This window comes from Coregonus lavaretus (assembly GCF_964263955.1).
Source record: "Coregonus lavaretus genome assembly, chromosome: 28".
In the NCBI taxonomy this organism is placed as follows: domain Eukaryota; kingdom Metazoa; phylum Chordata; class Actinopteri; order Salmoniformes; family Salmonidae; genus Coregonus; species Coregonus lavaretus.
Window position 1 is genome coordinate 33387630 of NC_140015.1, and position 26460 is coordinate 33414089.

The 26460-nt window shown below is 44.2% G+C and overlaps 1 pseudogene across 1 annotated transcript; it reads right to left on the reverse strand.

Annotated features, from left to right (window-relative positions):
- Positions 1-26460, reverse strand: LOC311103627 (sarcalumenin-like; annotated as a pseudogene). The gene is made up of 6 exons: positions 26403-26460; positions 10542-10646; positions 9009-9104; positions 2200-2354; positions 1325-1558; positions 1-815 (listed from the first exon to the last, which is right to left on the reverse strand). The product of its transcript is annotated as a sarcalumenin-like (transcript).

Genomic DNA, 26460 nt, shown 5'->3' on the forward strand with positions numbered 1-26460 from the left:
TCAGTTTTTCCGATAGCGGTTCTTTGGCTTGTCTCCGCATCCAGTGGCCTCGCAGGAGGACAGGCCGGGGGGGGCCTTGCCTGGGTTGATGCTGCTTAGAAGACCGGGCAGCTCGCTGGTGATGGCCTTCTCGATCTTGTCCAGCAGGCAGCCACCTGAGTAGGAGCACTGGGCGGACAGGGACTTGAAACTGTTGATCGGGTTCACACCGAAGAAGTCCTGGTAGGCTTCACGGTTGGGCAGGTCGAACTTGCTCACGTTGGTCTTGGCCAGGATGGACTTGAAGATGAAGAACTTGTCCGGATCGTCCACGATCTCCTTGAACACCAGGTCGGGGTCGCTGAAGTAGCTCATCTTGTCTTTGAAGGTCTGGACGTAGCGGTCCACCAGAAGAGCATGGATGCGTACCCGGATGGCATGCTGGCGGATGAAGGCGATCTTGTTCTCCATGCGGTTCTCGATCACCTGGTTTAGGTCTTCCAATAGGGAGATCTCCTCGCGCTTGAAGAGCTCGCGGCTAGTGTCGGGGGCGTAGTCGTAAGGCCAGAAAGAGCTGACGTAGACCCTTGGGGGCTCTGTGACGTTGATGAGGGGCGCCAGGGACCAGAAGAGGGCGCCATAGACGCGCATCAAGTCCTGGGTGGCCAGGTTGTCGGCCTTGTTGAGGATGATGCGGATCTGGGACTCACGGCCCTTCAGCTGGCGGAAGAGCATCTCCAGCTCCAGGCCCACGTCCAGCTTGGTGGGGTCAAAGGTCACGAAGATGAGGTCGGCGCGATCGATGAACCACTGGCACACATCGTTGAAGGGATAGCCTGGAGGGAGGAGGTAGAAACAGGGTCATTTAACATCAATGTCTTGGACAGTCAGGAGTCATGGTTGAATTCCATTTAACACAATTGAGGCTAGATTGATTCCTAAATGTACATTTTTCAATTTTCCATTTTGGGCATTTATCAGACACTCTTATCCAGTGCGACTTACATCTTAAAATGAATGTAGATTATTATTACATAACACTGATTATTATTTATTGATGTGGATAATTGTATAGGTCTAACTGTGTAACGTAAATCCTACAGGTTTTCAGGGGTCACCACAGTCTTAAAGTTCCTCAGTCTATTTGAGATAAGAGGTGATCATGTTTAATATTTCATGTTCATGTGAATTTGAACTGAAGATATTGTAGCGACGTAACTTAGGATAACAGCCAGGGCAAAGCTGTTGGACTGACAGTCGCAATGACCCGTGTTTGAGCCCCGGTCGTGCTACCGCCTGAATTTGCTACAAGATCTTCAGCGCTCCTGCTCTCCGTGTGCCTTACCTCTCTCCTGCTGCTTGCGGTTCTCAATGATTCCAGGCGTGTCCACGAAGGTGACGCGCTCCAGCAGCTTGTGGGGCATCTCAATGCCAATCAGCTTCTCAAGAAAGCTCTGTCCAAACTTCTCCAGGGGCGAGAAGGAGCGCGAGCTGTCGGCCGCCATGACGATACCCTCTATGGAGCGGGTCTTCTCACCGTGCATGATCACAGTGAACTCAGAGGTAGTGGGCTCAGCACCTGGCGGAGAGAGGGGGATGGAAAGATGTGAGAGAGGGGGATGGAAAGACAGGAGAGGGATGAGACGGGAAGAGAAAGGTGAGAGAGGGGGATAGAAAAGGGGGAACAGGAAAGAGGAGAAGATGCAGAGGGGTTGATGAAGGAGGGAACGGCAGGGGGAACAGAAGAATGAGAGAAGATTATAGAGCAGAAGAAGATGAGTAAGTAGGTAGAGTGAAGAGTTAAGTACATCAGAAACCAGTTGAAAAACCAGGTACATCAGAAACCAGGTGAAAAAACTCAATTACCTCGACTAACCTGTACCCCTGCACATTGACTCGGTACCGGTACCCCCTGTACATAGCCTCGTTATTGATATTTTATTGTGTTACTTTTTTAAAAACTTTATTTTATTAAGTAAATATTTTCTTAACTCTATTATCTTAAAACTGCATTGTTGGTTAAGGGCTTGTAAGTAAGCATTTCACAGTAAGGTCTACACCTGTTGTATTCGGCGCATGTGACAAATATATTGATTTGATTTCAAAACCAGGTACATCAGAAACCAGGTGAAAATCCAGGTACATCAGAAACCAGGTGAAAAAACCGCTATATCAGAAACCAGGTATGTCAGAAACCAGGTGAGGTTTGAAGGGGCTTACCTGTGTACAGCTGGTAGGGGCTGTCCTTCAGGCCAAGCAGGTAGTTGATCATGGAGGACTTGCCTACACTCCAGGGCCCAAGGAACAGCACCATGGGCTTGGAGGTGATCTCCCCATCTGTCAGGTAGAGAGAGGAGGAGGAGGAGGTGGTGATGCTGGTTAGAGCCATAGAGGTTCACTGCACTCATGATGACATGGAAGGCCAGAGACATAGAACCGCTCAAGTCCGTCTAAAACATAATCCGATAAATCACAAAAGCCTATACACCGGGAGTGTATTCAAAATGAAAGAATTGCTGTTATATTGTTACCTACAATCACACTCAAATAAAGAGAATGAGACACTTCCCTGAAAGTAAATCGATGTTCTTAAGATGGTCAACGAAAACTTGAGTTGTTCTATGCTGGCCAGCAGACAACGTAGAAATTCCAGCATGTATTGCAAAGGTTCCAGACCTTTCTGTGTTTGAGAACATGCTTCTCAACTGTAGGGGTCAGGAACCAGTGCAATGGCCAATGGGATGCAGGCTTGATGCTTCCTCAACCACAGGCTGCATGGTGCACATGCTTGTAGGTGACAGACAATAAAGATATGACAGCAAAGCTGGACCATGTGCAACTATAGAAATTGTAGTTCTTCGCCGGAATTTCTTTCATTAGTTTGATGATGATGCTGTCAAGTAATGATCCTTTGGTGAACAAAAAAACCCCACATGAAACCATGATGAACAGCTTGCTGTTAAAACATTGGTGAATAAATCATTCCATCGGAGCTACTAGAGTATGCAGCTTTTCCTTTTTTTTTTCCCACCAACAATTTCTATACAGTATGTTACACATGTCCTGCATTGTGGCATTCCCATTTCTATGTCTGGCACAGAGCGCAGACATACACTGAGTGTACAAAACATTATGAAGACCTCATCTTTCCATGACATATACTGACCAGGTGAATCCAAATAAGGATTTTTAAGCCTTGAGACACTTCAGACATTGTGTGCCATTCAGAGGGTGAGTGGGCAAGACAAAACATTTAAGTGCCTTTGAACGGGGTATGGTAGTAGGTACCAGACACACCGATTTGAGTGTGTCAAGAACTGCAACTGCTGGGTTTTTCACGCTCAACAGTTTCCCGTGTGTATCAAGAATGGTCCACCACCCAAAGGACATCCAGCCAACTTCACACAACTGTGGGAAGCATTGGAGTCAACATGGGCCAGCATTGCTGTGGAACACTTTTGACACCTTGTAGAGTCCATGCCCCGACGAATTAAGGCTGTTCTGAGGGCAAAAGGGAGAGGGATGCCCCACAAGCTGCTGGAGCGCGTCACTCAATATTAGGAAGGTGTTCTTAATGTTTTGTACACTCAGTGTATTGTACTTTGTCTACCGTACTGTACTTCTCTAGTCTGCTGAGAGAAGACACCTAGCTGGGCAATCAGCTGGCAAGTAGCAACATACAGTGGTTCAGAACATCTGTTCATGGAGTGAGGTGAATGTTTGCATCTGTCTTTCTCTGAAATGGCTCCCTATTGCCTAATAGCGCATAGAGCTCACATGGCTCTGGTCAAAAGTAATGCACTATATAGGGTGTAGGGCGCCATTTGGGATGCGTCCCAAGTTATGACAGACAGAACAGGACCTTGGCAGACAGAACAGGGACATGGCAGACAGAACAGGACCATGACAGACAGAACAGGACCATGACAGACAGAACAGGACCATGACAGACAGAACAGGAATATGACAGACAGAACAGGAATATGACAGACAGAACAGGACCATGACAGACAGAACAGGACCATGACAGACAGAACAGGAATATGACAGACAGAACAGGAACATGACAGACAGAACAGGACCATGACAGACAGAACAGGAACATGACAGACAGAACAGGAACATGACAGACAGAACAGGAACATGACAGACAGAACAGGACCATGACAGACAGAACAGGACCATGACAGACAGAACAGGCATATGACAGACAGAACAGGAACATGACAGACAGAACAGGACCATGACAGACAGAACAGGACCATGACAGACAGAACAGGACCATGACAGACAGAACAGGACCATGACAGACAGAACAGGACCATGACAGACAGAACAGGAACATGACAGAGAATGGGAACATGAAAGCAAAGGCTTCCATAGCAAGCTGAAGGGTGAGTGTGAGTGGACATGGTGTTTGTTGGGCTGGTCAGGGTCACTATGTACTGTCTGTGTAGATATATTTGTAATTCAGTCATAGGCAAAAAGCCTAAAAAAGTAGGGGGGATTAATTTTTTTAAAGTAAACAATAAAAATAAAACAAAAGGTAAAAGGTAAAAGGCGAGACGTTAGGGACAAAAAGATGGAGAAAAAAGCCAGACAAAGTTTTGTTGAAAAATGAACCCACTGCCTGTCGAATGTGTTGCGAAACTATCATCTCCCTCACAGTGGATGGAATGGATTTCTCACAAACATGGGAGTGTTCCTGAATCTCCTCTACCTCAGTTTGCTCCTCAATTCATGCACCTTGGTTGGAAAGCGAGGTAGAGGCAGTGATCCCTCCCCAAAACATGGGAAATAAGTAAAGAAATGGCCAATTTTTATTGAAGGAGAGGTACTATAAGATTATCCAGTGATGAACCAATTATACCAATGACGCCATCCAATTACAGTTTTTCTAAACTTCTTGAAAGCATTTCTTGGAATAATATTGTCCGATTGTCAAAACGGTGAACACAAGATACAGAACTGCATTTTAAATGCATTTTCAAAAATGAGTTTCCTTTACAAAACATGAATTACATTCAGAAAAACTATACGAAACACTCAAAACTGCAAATACATTCATAAAAAAAACATAATGCCTGATAAAAGATGAGCACAACCTTAATATATCTTGCACCATGCTGACAAAACTGAACGTTAGTCTGTCTTCTAAAAGATTCCATAAAATCTACATATTTCTTTGCAGTCACTTTGATAATATTGAGGCCTGATTCATTCATTGACAAGTGTATCATCGCAATCCAATTCCCTGTATTCTACCTGAGGCTGTTCTGCTGCCATAGACTGGAGAAAGTATTTTCATCTCAAAGCAGAAAAACAAGCCCCAATAGTAAAAAGGAAAGGTGAATACAGTGGAGGATATGTGGCCTATGATATGAATAGATAGGCCTTCAACCAAACCAAAGCAAGCTCTGTAATGGAAGGTTGTCGGAGATGGCGACTTGGGAGTGACCCAAAGTGACTTAGAAGCGACCAGACGTTGTTGTCTGCATCTCTGCATGTCAGAATTACAGAGGAAATCGGAAGGATCATCAGATCATATTCCTGTTCTGTCTAACTAGCCGGTGCCCCCGCACATTGACTATGCAACGGTACCCCCCTGTATATATAGCCTCCCTACTGTCACTTTATTTTACTGTATATATAGCCTCCCTACTGTCACTTTATTTTACTTCTGCTCTTTTTTTCTCAACACTTTTTTGTTGTTGTTTTATTCTTACTTTTTTGTTTAAAATAAATGCACTGTTGGTTAAGGGCTGTAAGTAAGCATTTCACTGTAATGTCTGCACCTGTTGTATTCGGCGCATGTGACCAATAAAATTTGATTTGATTTGATTTGATTTGATCTTTAGTATAGAACTTTCCCTAGATTGTATATTCCTTACTTAGATTTGTGTGTATTGGGTATATGTTGTGAAATTGTTAGATATTACTTGTTAACTATTGCTGCACTGTCGGAGCTAGAAGCACAAGCATTTCGCTACACCCGCAATGACATCTGCTAAACACGTGTATGTGACCAATAAAATTAGATTAGATTTGATTTGATATGATTTAATACTGATGGAGCTTTTTAGAACTTTGTGCCCTTTGTTCATTGTCAAAAGCAGTGAACACGTTTGATTTTTTTCTCTTCTGATGGAAACAGTATTTTCATGTTCTGTGAACAAAACACTTGACGGTGAGTCTTGTATCCACTGATGATATTTGTATTTAAAGTTTATTAAAATAGTGTCTAAGATATGCAATCCACGTACAAAGGCAAGAAAAGTATCTTCTTTTTTTATGTCCCTCTCTCCCACCCTTACCTATGCTTACTTTGCTTAAGCCAGTGCTGCACATGCACCCCCCAGTTGCAACAACTGCAGCCCCACCCTCCCCATACATGTACATACCGGTAGTTTACACTAAAGGCATGTTTGAATGCTGTAGGACTCTGTACATCTTTGATTCCAAAGGGGGTAGTGCCTTTAAGCATCCCAATTCTAATGGAGGACAACTCAGGGAATCCTTTCTCAATAGGAATTCATATGTAACTGCAGATTGATGATCTCCCCTTTTTATTGATTAGTATAGAATGAAGGGACTGAGTTAGAATGATATATTTACTTAGTATCAAGGGGAAATAAATCACTCAATTGTTTTGTGAACGTTTAGTCATATAATCAGATTCATAAAATGACCTCTGAAATGAGTTTAATTTTACATTACAGTCAATCATGTAAATGCAAATAATTTCTGCTCAAATTCACCGCAGTTCAAAGTGATGTGAATGAAAATGACTATGCCACAACTGATGACAATTGTGACATACAGGATAATTTGGGTGCTCCAAACAACCAAACTGGTTGCCAGTGCCATGCTTCAGGCAAAGGTCCCCCTATTATACCAACCTGTGTTCCCATCCCCCAGTGTTCGTCCAGCTGTTAGGTGAAGGGGTGGTGAGGTGGGGATGAGGAAGGGGCAGACAGTAAAAAGGGCAGAGGGAGAGTGAGAGGGAAGGAGAGATGTCGGGGCATAATCACATGTTTAACTGTCAAACATGCAGATCTATGATGGATGAAGTTGAAGGTTACTTGACCACAGTGTAGTCCTGTGCACTACACTCCATACAGTTCAATTCATTATGTGACAGTTAGTCAAATTACAGTAAAGTGGGAGACATAGCAACATCTTAGAGGAATTTCTCAGTCAAGGGAATGAACCATTGCTTCAATGACACCTGACTCACTCTAAACCTTTTTAACACAGCATCTGAATATTCTGGGCCACTCTATGGCTTAGAGCTTCATATAAAACCTTTTATTCTGACTATATAAGGATAAAGTATTTTTGTCATTATTGGGATGAGTGTGTAGGTTAACGGTCATGCCAGGCCACAAGAGGGCGAGCTTTGCTTCAAGATAGGGAAGTGCAGTTGGGTCTGCACAGGTTGACCAAGGGGGGAGTGAAAGCCATCCCCCATAACATTAACACCTCCTATGAATACCCTCTTTATAATGCACTATAACACATTTTTAACATTTACGTCATTTAGTAGACGCTCTTATCCAGAGCGACTTACAGTTAGTGAGTGCATACATTATTTTTTATTATTTTTTCATACTGGCCCCCCGTGGGAATCGAACCCACAACCCTGGCGTTGCAAACGCCATGCTCTACCAACTGAGCTACATCCCTGCCGGCCATTCCCTCCCCTACCCTGGATGACGCTGGGCCAATTGTGCGACGGCCCATGGGTCTCCCGGTCGCGGCCGGCTACGACAGAGCCTGGATTCGAACCAGGATCTCTAGTGGCCTTCGACCACTGCGCCACTCGGGAGGATAACACCTTTTCTAACGGCTTATGGGCTATGCACAATGCATTATATTGCACAACATGGGTGATAATAACTGTTTATAAACATCCATAACAATACTGCAGTAAGAGTTCTATTAAAGTACTTAAAACTTAATGGTTTAGAAATATTTTAAACATTCTTTAAAAATCTTTAAAAAAAAAAAAGTTGAACATGGTGATCGTGTACTTGAAGAAGAAAACTTACAAAAAAAGGGGGGGGGGGGGGAGAAATATCTAAATGGTAGCCTGCTGTACCTTTTCTCCAGGATCAAAGAACAGAATGCCATACATGGGTGATACACGGCACGTCTCACAGTGTTGCATTATGGGGGACTTATGAGTAGTTGAATATGTGCAAGTGTGTTTATATTCATATGGAAGAACCACTTGTTCAGTTTTTTCAAAGGAACAATAAAAAGTATATTAGATTAAGTAATACATAATAATTGATTGTATTTATCTGGTGCTATTCCAGTAATACATAATAATTGATTGTATTTATATGGCGCTATTCCAGTAATACATAATAATTTATTGTATTTATATGGCGTTATTCCAGATGCTCAACATGGGCTTTACATAGCACATTACATACACATTTATATGACTGGATATGTGATACTGATGAGCGCTTGAGACACTCATTGTATTTAAAAAATATATAGCTGTGGGTTCTTTCATATGGATATAAAGCCTATATACAGTATATCTCTTTACCAGAGTAATGCCAGCCTAGGAGACCGATTGCGCAGATGATTCTGTACTCTATCCTATGAGGGAGGAGTGTGTTGTACGAAAACATATCAGTCAGCAGTCAGTCAGGTCCAAATGCTAACTTGATGTCCATGTACGCAACTCAAGTTTCATGCAAATCTCCCATTGACATCAATGCAGGATTTATGCAAAAGTTCAAGTTAGGTGCACAGACCACTAGCTAGGATTCAAACCCTCAGTCACCATGTCAACCCAAACAGGGAACCCAGTCCACACACACACACACACACACACACACACACACACACACACACACACACACACTTAGCATGATCCCAGATCTGTTTGTGCTATCATGTCAACTAATAAATTACAAGGTGACATGGTAGCGCAAACAGATTGAGATCAGGCCAACACACACTAACAACCTGAAGTGGTAGCAGGGTGCCAAGCAAAGCCCTCACTGTACCTGAGATCTCGTGTGCTCTGAGCTCGTTGTACTTATAAGCCTGTTCCATGGGCTTGATGGCTGAGTGGTAGATCTTACGTAACTTCTGAAGAGCAGCTGTACAGGGAGAGAAAGAGAGAGAATGAGAGGAGGATGGTAAGAACAGGGTTCAAAATACAGCAGGGGATAGGAGAGGCTGGGCATCCCCCATTACAATTAGGGCCACCATATGAATTTAAATATCAATGTAAGCCCCCCCATAATTGTCAAAAATATAAATGTCGGGCACCCCCAAGTGGCTTCGGGCACCCCCAAGAGTCTATATATTTTAAGTGTGGTATTGGGCACCCCCAAGAGTCGAAGAATTTGAACCCTGGTACCCATGGTAAGAAGGAATGTAGATGGAATGAGAGAGAGGGAGGGAGGTAGAGTTGGTTCATGTAAGATGAGAGGTAGAACGGTAAGAGAAGGTAAGACAAGGGTAAGACAAGGGTAAGACAAGGAAACATAATAAGATGATAAGGAGTGTAGATGAAAGAAAGGAGAAGAGAGGTAGTACAGGAGTTTCAGTTAAACAGGAGAGGCAGAAAGGTAGGAGGAGGTTAGATTAAATGACAAACAAGTCATTATGGAATGAGAATGTTGGGAGGTTCAGAGAGATAGAGCGAAAGAGAGAGAGAAAGAGAGGGGGGAGAGAGAGAGAGAGAGAGATGGGGGATAAAAGGAAAACAGATTAAAAACAGAAGATTTGGGACTCGTTAACACTAACGATGTTACCCATTAGCGCTAATGGAGAAGAGGTCCATTAAGGCTCTGGCACCACGTGTTTCTTTCTCTAACTAAAGCTATAGACTGCGTGCCAAAAGGCACCCTATTCGTTATATAGTCCACTACTTTGACCAGAGACCTATGAGCCTGGTGAAAAGTAGTGAACTATATACAGAATAAGGGTGTAATTTGGAACGCAGCCATACACAGGCAAGTACACATAGACCCATAGAGGATCACCCATCATTACTTTCTATGATGTGCTCCATTAACCCATAGATTAGCAAAATGACACATCAGAGCAATACTGGGAATATATTGAGTACATTTCTCCAAACATAAATATGACTTTTTCTATGTAATAACACTACTGGCATTTGACAGATAATTAATAGTCATAACGCAACAAATTCAGAATCAATCCAGCATCCCAAATGGCACCCTATTCCCTATTTAGTGGACTACATTTGACCAGAGCCAAATGGGCCCTGTTCAAAGGAAGTGCACTACACAGGGAATAGGGTGCTATTTGGTACATATCCCATGTCACACCAGGTGCAAACATGTCAAGTGAATATCTGCAAAACGCTCTACTGCATGTCATCTTGTATCTCATAACATCTTTGTGACAATGCTAATGCTCAACAATGAAATTTGATAACGTCAACAATGTCAAAAGTTCTACAGCCTATTAAGATGTGATCACACTTGACCATACTTGTGATCATACTTGACCTGACCAGGAACAACTCTGGGCCTCAGTAATATAATTAACGTATTATTTACCATGATAGTTTTCTGCTGCGTTCTCCTCAGAGGCCAGCCTCAGCGTCTCGTCGATGTGTGATCTGTCTCTCAGGATGTTGCTCAGGACATCCTCCACCTCCTCCTCTGTGGAGAGAAACAACAGATGTCAGTCTCTGCTAGTGAATCTTTGCACATTGGACCGGTTTAACTGGTATAGGGTATATGACCGGTTTAACTGGTATAGGGTATATGACAGTGGAGGCTGGTGGGGGGGAAACGGGAAAGGTTTGTTTGTGCTAATTTGATTTGCAATCGCAGGCCAAAAGTGCCAGAATTTACTGGTATAACCCCCCTCTAAAATCTATGGCAGCTGCGTCCCAAATGGTCCCGTATTCCCTACATAGTGCACTACTTCCTGAGATTGTAAATCATGTTTTAGTACAAAACTTGTGTGTGTGTGTGTGTGTGTGTGTGACTGTTTATTGTCTATTTCACTTGCTTTGGCAATGTAAACATATGTTTCCCATGCCAATAAAGCCCTTTCAATTTAATTGACAGAGAGAGAGGTGCTGACTGTTGCGTGTCGTAACTGTTCCATTAGAGGCTTTACAGTGGCCAATTACCACCATGCTACATCAAGGGTCACATCAATCAGTAAAACTGCTGTTTCAACCTCTCTCTCTATTGCTGGGGTCTACAGGGATGGGTGTCAATATATAAATAAAATGACTAATGTATTCTAAAGCATAAGAAAATGACTAAAGCATAAGAAACAACAACTATGAAATGAACAACTATCAGTGGCACCATCCAGTATCTGAATAACAAAGCCAGGGGTGAGTATAAGTGATATGTTCTGTTGTATTAACTGAGGAAAACAACCCTTTGTGATTTCAATTGTACTGCAAGCGCCTTTCCTCAAACTCAGCCACAGGTTGGGTAGCTACCATACAAGTTCTCTCACAGAAGCTGCAGGGAGGATATTCATGGAGATTCCTGTCTATCTGTCTCCCAGTCCCAGAGACATACTGTAAATGGAGAGAGGAGGGGATGTTGAATGAGAGACATTTATATCCAGCTACATGGCTGTGGGATGAACAATTCCTCCAGGGAGGTACATTTAGCAGTGTCCCCATTCATTAGCATTCTAGCATTCTATGTGTGTGTGTATGTCTCTGGGCCTGGGAGATAGATAGACAGGAACATCTATGAATATCCTGCCTTCAGCTTCTGTGAGAGCTTCTCTGTGTGTGTGTGTGCGCGTGTGCGTGCGCGTGTGCGTGCGTGCGCGTGTGTCTATGCATGTGTGTGTGTCATCTCCTAATTTGAATGCATTTACATTTGACATTTTAGTCATTTAGCAGACGCTCTTATCCAGAGCGACTTACAGTTAGTGAGTGCATACATTTTCATAACAAACTGGGATAGGAGTGTGCTCTTTCTCTCTCAAGCATGCATGCAGGCACGCACACACACACACAAACACATGCACACTCTCTCTCTCTCTCTCTCTCTCTCTCTCTCTCTCTCTCTCTCTCTCTCTCTCTCTCTCTCTCTCTCTCTCTCTCTCTCTCTCTCTCTCTCTCTCTCTCTCTCTCTCTCTCTCTCTCTCTCTCTCTCTCTCTCTCTCTCTCTCTCTCTCTCTCTCTCTCTCTCTCTCTCTCTCTCTCTCCCACTCCCACTCCCACTCCCACTCCCACTCCCACTCCCACTCCCACTCCCACTCCCACTCCCACTCCCACTCCCTAACAACCCCATTGTCATAACGAGGGGAGAATACGTAAGACTTTCTCTACCATTTACATTTACGTCATTTAGCAGACGCTCTTATCCAGAGCAACTTACAAATTGGTGCATTCACCTTACCCCACCTTATTTTTCTTTGGGGTGGGGTAAGGGGGGGTAGAAGGATTACTTTATCCTATCCCAGGTATTCCTTAAAGAGGTGGGGTTTCAAGTGTCTCCGGAAGGTGGTGAGTGACTCCGCTGTCCTGGCGTCGTGAGGGAGATTTTTCCACCATTGGGGTGCCAGAGCAGCGAACAGTTTTGACTGGGCTGAGCGGGAACTGTGCTTCCGCAGAGGTAGGGGGGCCAGCAGGCCAGAGGTGGATGAACGCAATGCCCTCGTTTGGGTGTAGGGACTGATCAGAGCCTGAAGGTACGGAGGTGCCGTTCCCCTCACAGCTCTGTAGGCAAGCACCATGGTCTTGTAGCAGATGCGAGCTTCAACTGGAAGCCAGTGGAGTGTGTGGAGGAGCGGGGTGACGTGAGAGAACTTGGGAAGGTTGAACACCAGACGGGCCATGGCATTCTGGATGAGTTGTAGGGGTTTAATGGCACAGGCAGGGAGCCCAGCCAACAGCGAGTTGCAGTAATCCAGACGGGAGATGACAAGTACCCTTCGGCTTCACCTCCTCTACTCACTGTCTAAATTTAACCCTCTGTTGTAGACTTATCAGCCTGTTAGGACTGTCCTTGTGTGCCCACTACCCAGGAAAAGGTATCATTTTATGGCCCCTGACTGTACCATACAGAGGCCACTAGGGGCCCACAACCAGATCAGGTTACACAGCAGCACTACAGCCATAGAAATAGAACTACCAGAACAGGTATTCCCATTCAAGTCAATATTCTTTGATGGGTGGACCAGCGGCCATATTGACTGTACCCACAGGAGTAATACCATGTCAGCCATATTGAGTGTACCCATTCTGAGGTGGTCTGAGGGGCTTTGACTGTTCTAGTAATTCTAGTTCTATGACTACAGCTACAGAGCAGAGCTATATTTAGCGGCAGCTGGGATATCACCCTGATTCATACTGCTACACCCAGGGCGTCGTGGAACTCGGGTGCTGCCTCCGTGTCGGTCCTGTCACGGGAGATCGGTATGTGACTCTTAGTCGAGGTACTTCCACTTATAAAGTCAATCACAAGTTTCAGAAGTCGGAAGACACCCAGGTGATAGATGGTCATGCTGGAGTACTTATACACACATCTAGGTGGCATAGTCGAGTACCTATCCTCCCTTGGCTGCTTGACACATAGGCCTCCAGTAAAACGGTGGATATAATTGTTATGTTCTGAATTGCTCAGAGTGTCTAAGACAAAGTGTAAAGCTAATTTATACTGCAAACTACACCCTAAACTATATGGATAGAACAAACTACACCCTAAACTACAGTGGGCTCCAAAATTACTGGCACCTCTGACTGGCAATGCACAAACAATACTTTAAAAAATATAAACAAAATAATCATAGAGATAAACACAAAATACCAACATGTGAGAAATACTGTACTATATTAATGTTCCAATGGAACCCACCAAAATCATTTATTGATTTAATTAAAAATCAATGTCCTCCAAATCAAGATTTCACAATTAATGGCACCCTTAAAGATTATTGTAAATAACATTTACCAAAATTAAACCAGGAATTAAATTCCACTTATTTAAGTTGATCTATGTCTTAAGGAACTATATTGAGCCATTACATCACTTCCTGTTTCACTAGGGCATAAAGATGAGGTAACACGCATGCAATATCCCTTTGTCATCCAACACCATGAAGAAAACAAAAGAACTGGCAGTTCAAAAGAGACAGATGGTTGTAGACCTTCAGAAATCTGGCAATGGCTACAAGAAGATCCACAAACTATTGAATATACCACTGAGCACTGTCAGGGCAATTATTTTTTTAAACAGTTGAAAACCTCACGGGTAGAGGACGCAAATGCATTTTGCCCCCCAGGATAAGGAGGAGGATGGTGAGAGAAGCAACAAAATCCCCAAGAATCACTGTGAAAGAATTGCAGGCCTTGGTGGCGTCTTGGGGTCACCAGGTCTCAAAAAGCACCATCAGACGCCACCTCCACAACCACAGGCTCTTTGGAAGGGTTGCCAGAAGAAAGCTCTTTCTGACCCCAAGACACAGACGCAAGCGATTGGAGTTTGCCAAACGTCATTTAAATTATGACTGGAAGAAGGTGCTCTGGTCAGATGAGACCAAAATTGAACGTTGGTCAGATACAGCATCGGCATGTTTGCCGTCGAAACAGAGATGCATACAAGGAGAGGCACCTCATTCCCACGGTGGAATATGGTGGTGGGTCAGTGATGTTTTGGGGCTGTTTTAATTCCAGAGGTCCAGGGGCACTGGTTAAGATTGATGGCATAATGAATTCCACCAAGTATCAGGCAATTTTGGCTGACAAACTGGTTGCCTCTGCCAGAAGGCTGGGACTTGGCCGTAGGTGGACTTTCCAACAAGACAATGACCCAAAACATACCTCAAGATCCACACAGAAATGGTTCTGTGACAACAAAATCAATGTTCTGCCATGGCCATCTCAGTCGCCGGACCTCAATCCAATCGAAAATCTGTGGGCTGAGTTGAAGAGGGCAGTTGATAAGCGCAAACCCAAGAATGTGAAGGATCGTGAAAGGATCTGCATAGAGGAATGGTCCAAAATCCCTCCAAATGTGTTCCTTAACCTTGTCAAACATTACAGGAAAAGGCTCCATGCTGTTATCCTTGCCATAGGTGGTTGCACTAAGTACTAAATGAGGAGTGCCAATAATGATGAAACCTTGATTTTGGTGACATTTATTTTGTATTAAATAATTGTATGATTTTGGTTGGTTCCATTGAAACATTAATAAAGTACAGTATTTCTCACATGTTGGTATTTTGAGTTTATCTCTATAATTATATTGTTAATATTTTTTTAAGTATTGTTTGTGCATTGCCAGTTAGGGGTGCCAGTAATTTTGGAGCCCACTGTATATGGATAGAACAAACTACACCCTAAACTATATGGATAGAACAATGGATGCAAATTCTCTACTGCATTGTTTCTCCTTCACAACTGAACAAATTGACAAACCACTTACCTAGACAGTCAACAGAGAATATATGTGTTATTGAATCATACATTATTGTATTTATAACTGAATCATCTAAATGACATCCTCTCAGCAAATTCTGCTCATTTTCACCCATCAATCTGTCATGTTTACCAAAACTGTACCTTCTAAATATGTTCTCTGAATGAACGTGAGAAAGCCAGACATCGAGATCCCTTCCCTTCAAACATGATCAGACCTCATGTATTCCTCTGTACTTCCCCCTCAGTCCAGTCCAGACACCACCAAATGTTCGCCCACAAACGTAGAGAAGAAAATGTTCCAAAGCTCTGGCCCTGGGAGGTATAATGCTGGAGATGTCTGTCCAGACAGATCAAGCTATGCTGAACAAAGGATAAAAAGGAATAAAATGCAAAAAAAACACTACTAAGGACACCAATAAGAAGAAGAGACCTGCTTGGGCCAAGAAACACGAGCAATGGACATTAGACCGGCGGAAATTTGTCCTTTGGTCTGGAGTCCAAATTAGAGATTTTTGGTTCAAACCGCCATGTCTTTGTGAGACGCGTGTGGGTGAACGGATGATCTCCGCATGTGTAGTTCCCACCGTAAAGCATGGAGAAGGAGGTGTTATGGTGTGGGGGTGCTTTGCTGGTGACGCTGTCTGTGATTTATTTAGAATTCAAGGCACACTTATCCAGCATGGCTACCACAGCATTCTGCAGCGATACGCCATCCCATCTGGTTTGGGCTTAGTGGGACTATCATTTGTTTTTCAACAGGACAATGACCCAACACACCTCCAGGCTGTGTAAGGGCTATTCTACCAAGAAGGAGAGTGATGGAGTGCTGCATCAGATGACCTGGCCTCCACAAACCCCCGACCTCAACCCAATTGAGATGGTTTGGGATGAGTCGGACCGCAAAGTGAAGGAAAAGCAGCCAACAAGTGCTCAGCATATGTGGGAAGTCTTGAAGGAGTTCCCACATATACTGAGCACTTGTTGGCTGCTTTTCCTTCACTCTGCGGTCCGACTCATCCCAAACCATGTCAATGGAAAAGCATTCCAGGTGAAGCTGGTTGAAAGAATGCCAAGAGGGTGCAAAGCTGTCATCAAGGCAAAGGATGCCTATTTGAAGAATCTGAAATATAAAATATATCTTGATTTGTTTTGGTTACTACATGATTCCATATGTGTTATTTCATAGTTTTGATGTCTTCACTTTTATTCTACAATGTAAAAAATAGTAAAAATAAAGAAAAACCCGTGAATGAGTAGGTGTGTCCAAACTTCTGACTGGTACTGTATGTTCACCAATCCACCAGAATAATGGATCATATGGACATCATCTAATACCAGAAAACATACTATCACATTCGTGTCTTCATGTCTATGATTGAAACCATTCAATCACAAATTAGTATTTCTAACATCTAACATTTTTCTAACGCATATCACAACTCTTGAATGACAACAGATTTAAGCTATCAAGTGACTTCCACAGTCCAGTGATCTTTAACACAGAAATACTTGGAGTGAAAGTAGAACATCTAAGCCATGTACGATCCCCAGTGTCAGTCGGCCAGCTGGATCTCAGGTTTAAAGTTCTAGAAGGAACCAGCGCGGATGAGGATACGTGACCTCCTAACCTCCCCTCTCCACTTAGCTGGGGAAAATCCATCTCACCCCTATCATTCAACACTGCCCCAGGTGCTAAAGAGATCCTCTGGCTAACTGGACTATTCCTTGGCTACACCAGGGTCATGTGGCCCCATGTAGCTCAGTTAGTAGAGCATGGCGCTTGCAATGCCAGGGTTGTGGGTTCGTTTCCCACGGGGGGCCAGTATGAAAAAATTTATGCACTCACGCTCTGGATAAGAGCGTCTGCTAAATGACTAAAATGTAAATGTAATGTTCATTAGGGCATGCAGCGTTATACGCTTCAAAACGTTCTGCAACACAAAACGAAAATGAGCATTTCTTATTGCACAAGGAAGTCAATTTTCTGTCCACTTTCTTCTGTTTGGTGCCTAATGAACACATCCCCGAGTCATGACACCAACCACGGGAGAACTTAGCCTTGCCAGTGGGCCGTGATGTTGAGACCAAAGGCCTGGACCTCTGACTTTAGCTGCAAGGCTTGGACTCAATCCACAAGCTACTGCTTACTTTGTCACTTCCTTGGCCTCATTTGCATTGGCCAAGTCTCAAAAGAATGCTGCATCAAATGACCCAGAAAAATTACGTAGTGGCCACTGACCACCAGACTTATTTGTTTACTAGCTTCTGCAGTTAGCATATTTTATTGACATGAACTGTTGATGATTTTCATTTTTAAATAAAAATTAACACACTCAACAGCATCAGCTCTGATTTGGAGTCTTAGAGTACATCTGCTGTTAGACGATATGGATATGCAACTTTGTTTACACTGAGCAGACATTAAAAACCTTTTAGTGCAGTGGGCTAAATCAGGGTCACACAGAGTGTTTCTTGGCAGTCTTAAACAAATCTACTTTGAAACAAAAGTTTACACATCACACGCATGGTTATGGGCTTTAAAAAAATAAGACACCTGTACCATGTTAGATATAGAGTTGGAATGCATTCCATTTTGAGCTTGCATCCCAATATTACACTTTATATACATCACAGAAGACTGAAATATAACAAAACCGTTTGACATAGAAACACTGGATTTTCTAAGTATATATAAAAAAATACAATTGATTAATTATGAAATGATGAGGCCACTAGGTCATTTCACTTCAGGAAAGAGCTACTACCACATTATACCACATAAAACCAGAGGAACAGGACCATACGTCCCATGTTAAACATACAAACACACTCATCCTATAGACACAGGCCTTCTGCTGGTTTCACTCTGCCTGCTTACATTATTCACCAATGTTAACTGATGGATGGTAAAGACATACACTGTAGCATTGTGTCAACGCTAACTAAGGGAAGTGATTACGGGGGGCCTTGAAACTGTCTTGAGCCAGAGTAAGAAGGGAGAGAATAGTGATCATTACAACACACCAGAGCAAATAATTAACATGAGCATATTCTACTGCTCAGGCTTCAAATGAATGCTAGACAGATGCTCCTTTCAGCGCCAGGAGGCTGCGGGCGGCAGCGGCATGATAGCGATGACATACGCTGCCTGGTTAAGGCATACTTGTGCACTGCCGATGATAGTGGAGTCAACCTGCTAAAAATAAAGACTGCGCAATGTTGCTCTCAGCACGGCCCAAGAACAACCAACAACCAAAGGTTAGCAGGGTGGATAAAAGGCCAGATAGGACAAGATATTGCCTTTCAACAGCTTCAACAACAACAGTGTATTGTATAAGCATGTGATAAAGATCAACTTTGATAGCTTGATACCTGATACCTTCTGGAACCTGAATGAGGCAAGCAAAGGGTGTGCAATGTCTTAACTAAAGTACTGTGGTCTGTTAAAGTGATCTGGTACAGTGGTCTGTTAAAGTGGTCTGGTACAGAGGCCAGTTAAAGTGGTCTGGTACAGAGGCCTGTTAAAGTGGTCTGGTACAGAGGCCTGTTAAAGTGGTCTGGTACAGTGGCCTGTTAAAGTGGTCTGGTACAGAGGTCTGTTAAAGTGGTCTGGTACAGAGGCCAGTTAGAGTGAATTAAGATCAGTGAGGCCCGGGGATGTCTGTGAGTCTCCAGACCAGCTAACACTCTAGGTCTTAAAATAGAGTGGAGAATTCTCTGCCCCCCTCCTCCTTCTATCCCCTGACCCATTGTAGGGCTATTTCTGGCCACAGGGGGTACCAGCTCCAAACGCTATAGCACCTGTTGCTACCCCCCAGCAACCAGCCATGTCCTGCACAAGCCTCTGTGTGCAGCCATGCTCCCCTGACCCCTGGATGTGTCGATGTCAGCTACATGTCAGCCATTTTTGCTTTAAGCCCAGGAATTGACCACAGAAACTCTACATCAAATAAATGTTCTTCTTCTGTTTTTCCTTCTCTTCTTGGAACATGAGTCAGGCCTAACTTGATACTTTTACAGTCTATAATGATCATCCACAGAATGACTTGTCTCTTATCACATGTTATCGATGACACTAGATCAGTGTCGCATGGGTTGGACAGTCATGTGGTAAGTGTGGATCAGAGTACTCCATCCATGGAGACTAATAGTGTGGTTAATAATCAGGTGGATCTCTTGGTGATGAGACACCATTGTAGATAATGATGCTGCTCCTCTCTGATGGAAATCCCCTGGCCCGGTGTAAAGGTCGCCTGAAACTCCCCGTGGCCCAGGGTAAATCCACAGGGTTCAGAGGACGCTAAAGACCTAGCGGGCTAATCCTGTTAACGCTAATTTAATTTACCTCCACTCCCTGGTGGTGCAGCAAGCACAGCAGAACTTCATCTGGAGGTTTTACACTGATATTAGATGTGTATGAGAGCACACACACACACACACTTGCGCACACACACACACCTGCTCACATGGACAAGACACAGCAATCGAAGCAGGACATTTATGTGCAACCTTTACACACCTGAGAGTACTAGAGAATACACTGTAATGTATTGCATACTGTTGTTACACTATACAAATGTACTGTAATGTATTGCATACTGTTCTTACACTATACAAATATACTGTAATGTATGTTGCATACACTATTCAAATGACTGCCAGTGCTTTGAAGGCTAGATTCTCTTTATTCTCCGTTATCTGACTCCCAGTGACCCCTGGACCAACTAAGTTTATGAACTTCATGAACCTCCTCTACAGTACTTGTTAATGAATAAACTAGTTAGTCCTGATATGGCCCCCATAATAATGGAGCATGCAGCCATACCAGGGCATAATAAGACTAAGAACAGGTAAGTTCACAGTATTGATTGAGAGAGAGATAATCTTCCACCAGTATTAGGATGATTGTAACATTTCCTTCCGTTGGGGTGCATCAGTGAGATAATGAACTGCTATAGTTGAGGCGTGACACAGAACTTCCCCCAGCCCTGGCCGCTAAAGCCTGGAGAACATCAGGGCATGTCTCACCCGTCCCCAAAAGCCCAGAGCCTACGAGCCTATACCATCATCGGCAGCTCTACCCGCAGCATTCTTTCTGGATGTGCTGCCTGTTGCCGGTCAGAATGTTTCTCCAAACTGAACTACGGTTGCCTGGCAACAGGCTCAACTCGGATAGACACATGGTCCGGGTGATCATATCAGAAGGTTTGCCTGGCGCCTTCGGGGGTTAATTTAGAGAGTGCAGGAGGTTCGGGGGCTGATGCAAACTACAGTATTGACATCAGACAAGATGTCCTCTCTCTCTGATCTATATTATCCAGCTCTATGCTGGATGTAGGCTAGAGGGTGTGGATGATTAGAAAGGGAGGTGTTAAGCTCTATATTCTGGGTAGGCTAGAGAGTCCGATCTATTTTCTACAGCTCTATATTATGCTGGGCTATACACTAAGTGTACAAAACATTAGGAACACCTGCTCTTTCCATGACATAGACCAGGGGTGTCGAACCCTGTTCCTGGAGAGCTACCTTCCTGTATGTTTTCGCTCCAACTCCAGTTGTAAGTAATCTGGTTCATTTTATCAACCAGCTAATTCTTAGAATCAGGTGTGCTAGATTAGGGTTGGAGTGAAAACCTACAGGATGGTAGCTCTCCAGGAACAGGGTTGGAGAGCCCACAGACATACACTGACCAGGTGAATCCAGGTGAAAGGTATGATCCCTCATTGAGGTCACATGTTAAATCCACGTCAATCAAATCAAATAATTGTTTTTATTGTCACATGCTTCGTAAACAACAGGTGTAGACTAACAGTGAAACGCTTACAATCAGTATAGATGAAGGGAGGAGACAGGTTAAAGAAGGATTTTTAAGTGTTGAGACAATTGAGACATGGATTGTGTATATGTGCCATTCAGAGGGTGAATATGCAAGATAAAAGATTTAAGTGCCTTTTACAGGAGGTTGGTGGCACCTTAATTGGGGAGAACGGGCTCGTGGTAATGGCTGGAGTGGAATAGGTGGAATGGTATCAAATACATCAAACACATGGTTTCCACTCATTGTTATGAGCTGTCCTCCCCTCAGCAGCCTCCACTGGTGCCTTTGAACAGGGTATGGTAGTAGGTGCCAGGCGCACCGGTTTGAGTGTGTCAAGAACTCCAACGCTGCTGGGTTTTTCACACTTAACAGTTTCCTGTGTGTATCAAGAATAATCCACCAGCCAAAGGACATCCAGCCAACTTGACACAACTGTGGGAAGCATTGCAGTTAACATGGGCCAGCATCCCTGTGGAATACTTTCTACACCTTGTAGAGACAATGCCCGGATGAAATTAGGCTATTCTGAGGGCAAAAGGGGGTGCAACTCAATATTAGGAAGGTGTTCCTAATGTTTCTTACACTCAGTGTATGTAGGCTTGAGGGTGAGGATCTATGTTCTACAGCTCTATATTATGCTGGGCTATATGTAGGCTAGAGGGTGAGGATCTATTTTCTACAGCTCTATATTATAATAGGCTATATGTAGGCTAGAGGGTGAGGACGAGTAGGGAGGTGTTAACAAGTCTGAAGCAGCTTCTCAAGAGGCCGCTGACAAACCACATGACACTCAATGATGCATCCAAATAAGGAAGGGAAAGGGGATACCTAGTCAGCTGCACAACTGAAAGCATTAGGGATTCAACATTTAGGAGTTCTTGTCAAATAGAAAGGTGAGAATTAGCCCTGCTCTTTACTTTGCATTTCTATGAGCAACATTCTGAACATGGAGCGTAACCCCCTTCTAATTGTTGCAACAGAATGTAATGGTCCTTGGGGATTGTTGGTTGTAATGGTGATTTGGTGGCTGTAAAGAAGAAGACAAGTCCCATATCCTATCAGTAGCTGTAAGTGTGGTAGCCAAGCAACAAGCCAGTATCAGGTATAATTGCTCTGTTGTGAATAACCTACTCCGGTAGTTTTCACTGTGTTAGGCACATTTAAACTCCAATACACTGGGCACACAAGCTCTATCCATATGTACAAACCCATACATAGACTCCAGACTAAAGGACAAACCAATTGTCAGCTTGTGTCCAAAATGGAGACAGAGTTCATGCCATTTTACAGTTAAAGAACTTTCAAAGGACTACTGGACCGCGGCTGTTTTTAGGGTTAAATCTTAGAGGGATTTTGTGGCTTAAAGGCTCGCTGGCCAATGTCACAGGCCACAGCGTAAGCACTCTTGGTGACGTGGTTCAGGAGGCTGGCACGGGAAGGAGGGCGAGGGCCGTGAGGATCAGTCTGAGGACACAGTGGAGTGGCACGGGATCGAGGGGAAGGAGGGCGAGGACCATGAGGATCAGTCTGAGGACACAGTGGAGTGGCACGGGATGGGAGGGAAGGGGGGCGAGGAGAGGGTTGCAAGGGCGCTTTACGCTGGGGTGTTGATCTGACACTACTCTCCCGGCACTCCTGTCACTGATCCACAGAGACTCACCAAGTGACCGACCTTGAGGGAACTGAGGGGCTTGTCCTAGAGGGGGAGCAGGGGGTTGGGTGTCCCCACTGCCAGCACTGTAGGGATGCCCCAGGCCCCCAGGCATACTGCTTGCCATCAATGGGGGACACAGAGGGAAAGAGAGTGCCTGTGTCACCCCATATCTCCTCACACTTCAGGTTGGGCTAAAGGCATTCTGTTTAGTGTTACTTCTCTGATTAGTATTATGGCTTCTAGTGTAAACACGCAGGAACACAGGACAAAACAGCAATCAAATGTTAACACTTATTTCCCACTGACTTCATTGCGTAAATCATCCAAAATCAGGATTCTGCTTTTAGTAAGAGAAGAGAAAATGCTCCAGTTAGCACAACAGGGAGACAAGACTAACCCTGGTCTGAATGAGCAGTCCACTGTCTGAGCACCACTCCTGGTTAAACAGGTGGCCTGTAGAAATAGCCATTAACAGTCAGGATAACAAGTATCCTGTCATTTATAACCATTGCAGTAATATAATTTGATGATGACATACAATAGCCTAACTGAACATGACAGTGCTTAATTTCCATCTGGATGCTCCAATCTCTTAACCAGTGTATCACTCCAACACTTCGGCTACTTCGTTGCCAATACTGTTCCCATGGGCTTTGAAGGACCTCATGCTTACAAAGAAAACAAAATTTTCTGGCAACAATTGTGTCAAATATGGACAACATCCCCACATTTCAGTTTTACAGTGTAATCTAGGCGATGCTAAAATAAGCCTAAAGTAGGCTAATGCTAACCTGGTTAGCCCAGAGGAACTTCCTGGCAGTCCTTCTCCACTCATATGAACAAGCCATCCACAGGAACAACATCATCACCCTACAGTAGCGCTCCATGGAATCAGTGTTACACACTAACAAAGTTAGCTATAGGACAGGCTCATTGTAATGGCTGGAATGGAATAAATGGAACGGTATCAAACACAAACATTCCCATTCCAGCCATTACAATGAGCCCCTCCTCCTATAGCTCCTCCCACCAGCCTACTCTGATAGCATTAGCCACCTGGCTTTGCTATTCAATGCTACATAGCTAGCCACCCATGCTGCTGGACCAGGCTAGGCCCAAGCTAAGATAGCAGGGGTTGTGACTAGAGGGAGTACAGCTACGACCGGAAATAACTTTTCGTAGCAGATTAGGAGAGCATTTTAACTAACCCTAACCCTTTTCCTAACCTTAACCTAAGTCTCCTAACCTGCTGCGTAAATTCTCCTAACCTACTCCGGTAGTTTTCACTGTGTTAGGCACATTTAAACTCCAATACACTGGGCACACAAGCTCTATCCATATGTACAAACCCATACATAGACTCCAGACTAAAGGACAAACCAATTGTCAGCTTGTGTCCAAAATGGAGACAGAGTTCATGCCATTTTACAGTTAAAGAACTTTCAAAGGACTACTGGACCGCGGCTGTTTTTAGGGTTAAATCTTAGAGGGATTTTGTGGCTTAAAGGCTCGCTGGCCAATGTCACAGGCCACAGCGTAAGCACTCTTGGTGACGTGGTTCAGGAGGCTGGCACGGGAAGGAGGGCGAGGGCCGTGAGGATCAGTCTGAGGACACAGTGGAGTGGCACGGGATCGAGGGAAAGGAGGGCGAGGACCATGAGGATCAGTCTGAGGACACAGTGGAGTGGCACGGGAAGGAGGGCGAGGACCATGAGGATCAGTCTGAGGACACAGTGGAGTGGCACGGGATGGAGGGGAAGGAGGGCGAGGTCCATGAGGAGAGGGTTAACCTGTTAGGAAAAGGTTACTTCCGGCTGTAGCTTTAGTCCCTCTAGTCAGAACCGCTAGCAGGGCCTGTGTGCTCCCGCTCCGGCTTCCTCCGGCCCCGCCTGACTCAATAATGCATGTCCCTATAATGCCAGCTGCTGGGAATAAATTGTGATTGTGACAGTGCAGGGTGACAGCAGCTGTGGAGGCAATGTGGCTAAAGGGTAGTGCTGGGTCTGGGGAGGGGTGGAAGGAGGGTTGGCGGGGGGGGGAGGGGGGAGGGGAAGAGGGATCTATAGTGGACGGTGTCCGGTTACGGGACGCCTGCCTTTCAATCCTAGACACCTGACAGTAGGCTGGGACTGGGATAGGAAGGCCTGTTGCCCTGGGACTGAGCGGAGCCCAAGGACGGACAAGGGTAACAGGAAGAAACTGTTTTACTTTAGAGAGATCCCTCCGCCGCATTTCTGGAGAGAGGGTGATCTTGATGTAATCAAGGAGTAATCTGGGCATTTTATTTCAACACTTGTGTCATGGGCACCTATCCTACACAATCAAAGGCAGATAAAGCTATGGACAATTCATGTAATCGCTTGAAAATAAAAGTATGTAATATATATGTAATATATATGAATGAATCCAGTAAAATGTCAAGCTAATCAGTCAATAGATACAAGTATCAAAAATGTCCCTATGACATCTATGTCAGCAAGGACAGAGAGAGAGGGAGGGAGAGAAAATCAAAGAAAGGGAAAGAAAAAGGGGGAGAGAGAGAAACTGAAGAAAGGGAAATTGAAAGACAGAGAGAGAGAGAGAGAGAGAGAGAGAGGGAGAGGAATCAAAGAAAGCGAGACAGAGACAGAGGAGAGAGAGTGATACACTGAGGGTATGCAGGCTCTTCTCTCTAGTACAATCTGAGATGTTCCATCAGCTGGCGGTGACACACCGTCACCACGCCAAAAGTTTCTGGTGTATAAAAGTCACACCCACTGTGTGTGTGTGTCTAATAAACATCTCGATGAGACTTAATAAAGGAATATATGCACACACATTAAAAATAACGAGAGACTGCAAAATGTGCCAAGTTTGCACCATTTTTAAAAGGACGGAGGCCTTAAAATATTCTGTCCTGATTGAACCCAGCGTTCTACCACATTTCATTTTAAACCCTTCGATTTTGAATAGCGCTGCAGGATAGCAGAGAGAGAGGGACACGGGTGTCTATGCTCATGCCTGTGTCCGGGTGGCCACCACTGTTTGAAGGACCCCTGCAAGTCCTGGCTTAAAACTACAACACTTAAAAACGACAAAAACTCCATATCTACAGTCCCTTCTATGTCCCTATAAACCCACACAACTGACTGACAGAAGAATCCATCTGCATAGTTGCTAAAAGCCCAAAGAGTAAGACAGTTTAGTCCACTGAAAACAATGGCTGGACGTATCAGTGTAGAGATCTCAGACTTTTCCAGTCTGAATGAAAAATACAGTTTGTTGGATAAGTAAAATCGATCCAGTATATTTGTCTGTCTACAAGCCACCAAATTGACTGGACAATGAAAGCATGCTAAGACATCCAACCAACCCAACCATGCCACGTCTCATACATTTGATACATGAGCTGTACCCCAGGACATGTACAGTTCAGTACTGTAGTCTTCCAACGACCAATAGCACTAACAAGCCTATAAACACACATCCATACAAAAATCTATGTATATCGACATCCACATAAACATATAAAATGGTAGATAAAGTGTGAGGGCCCTTACCTGCTGAGGCCAGGACCAGCAGGCTGATAAAGCAGCCGATTGACACTATACCCTTCAT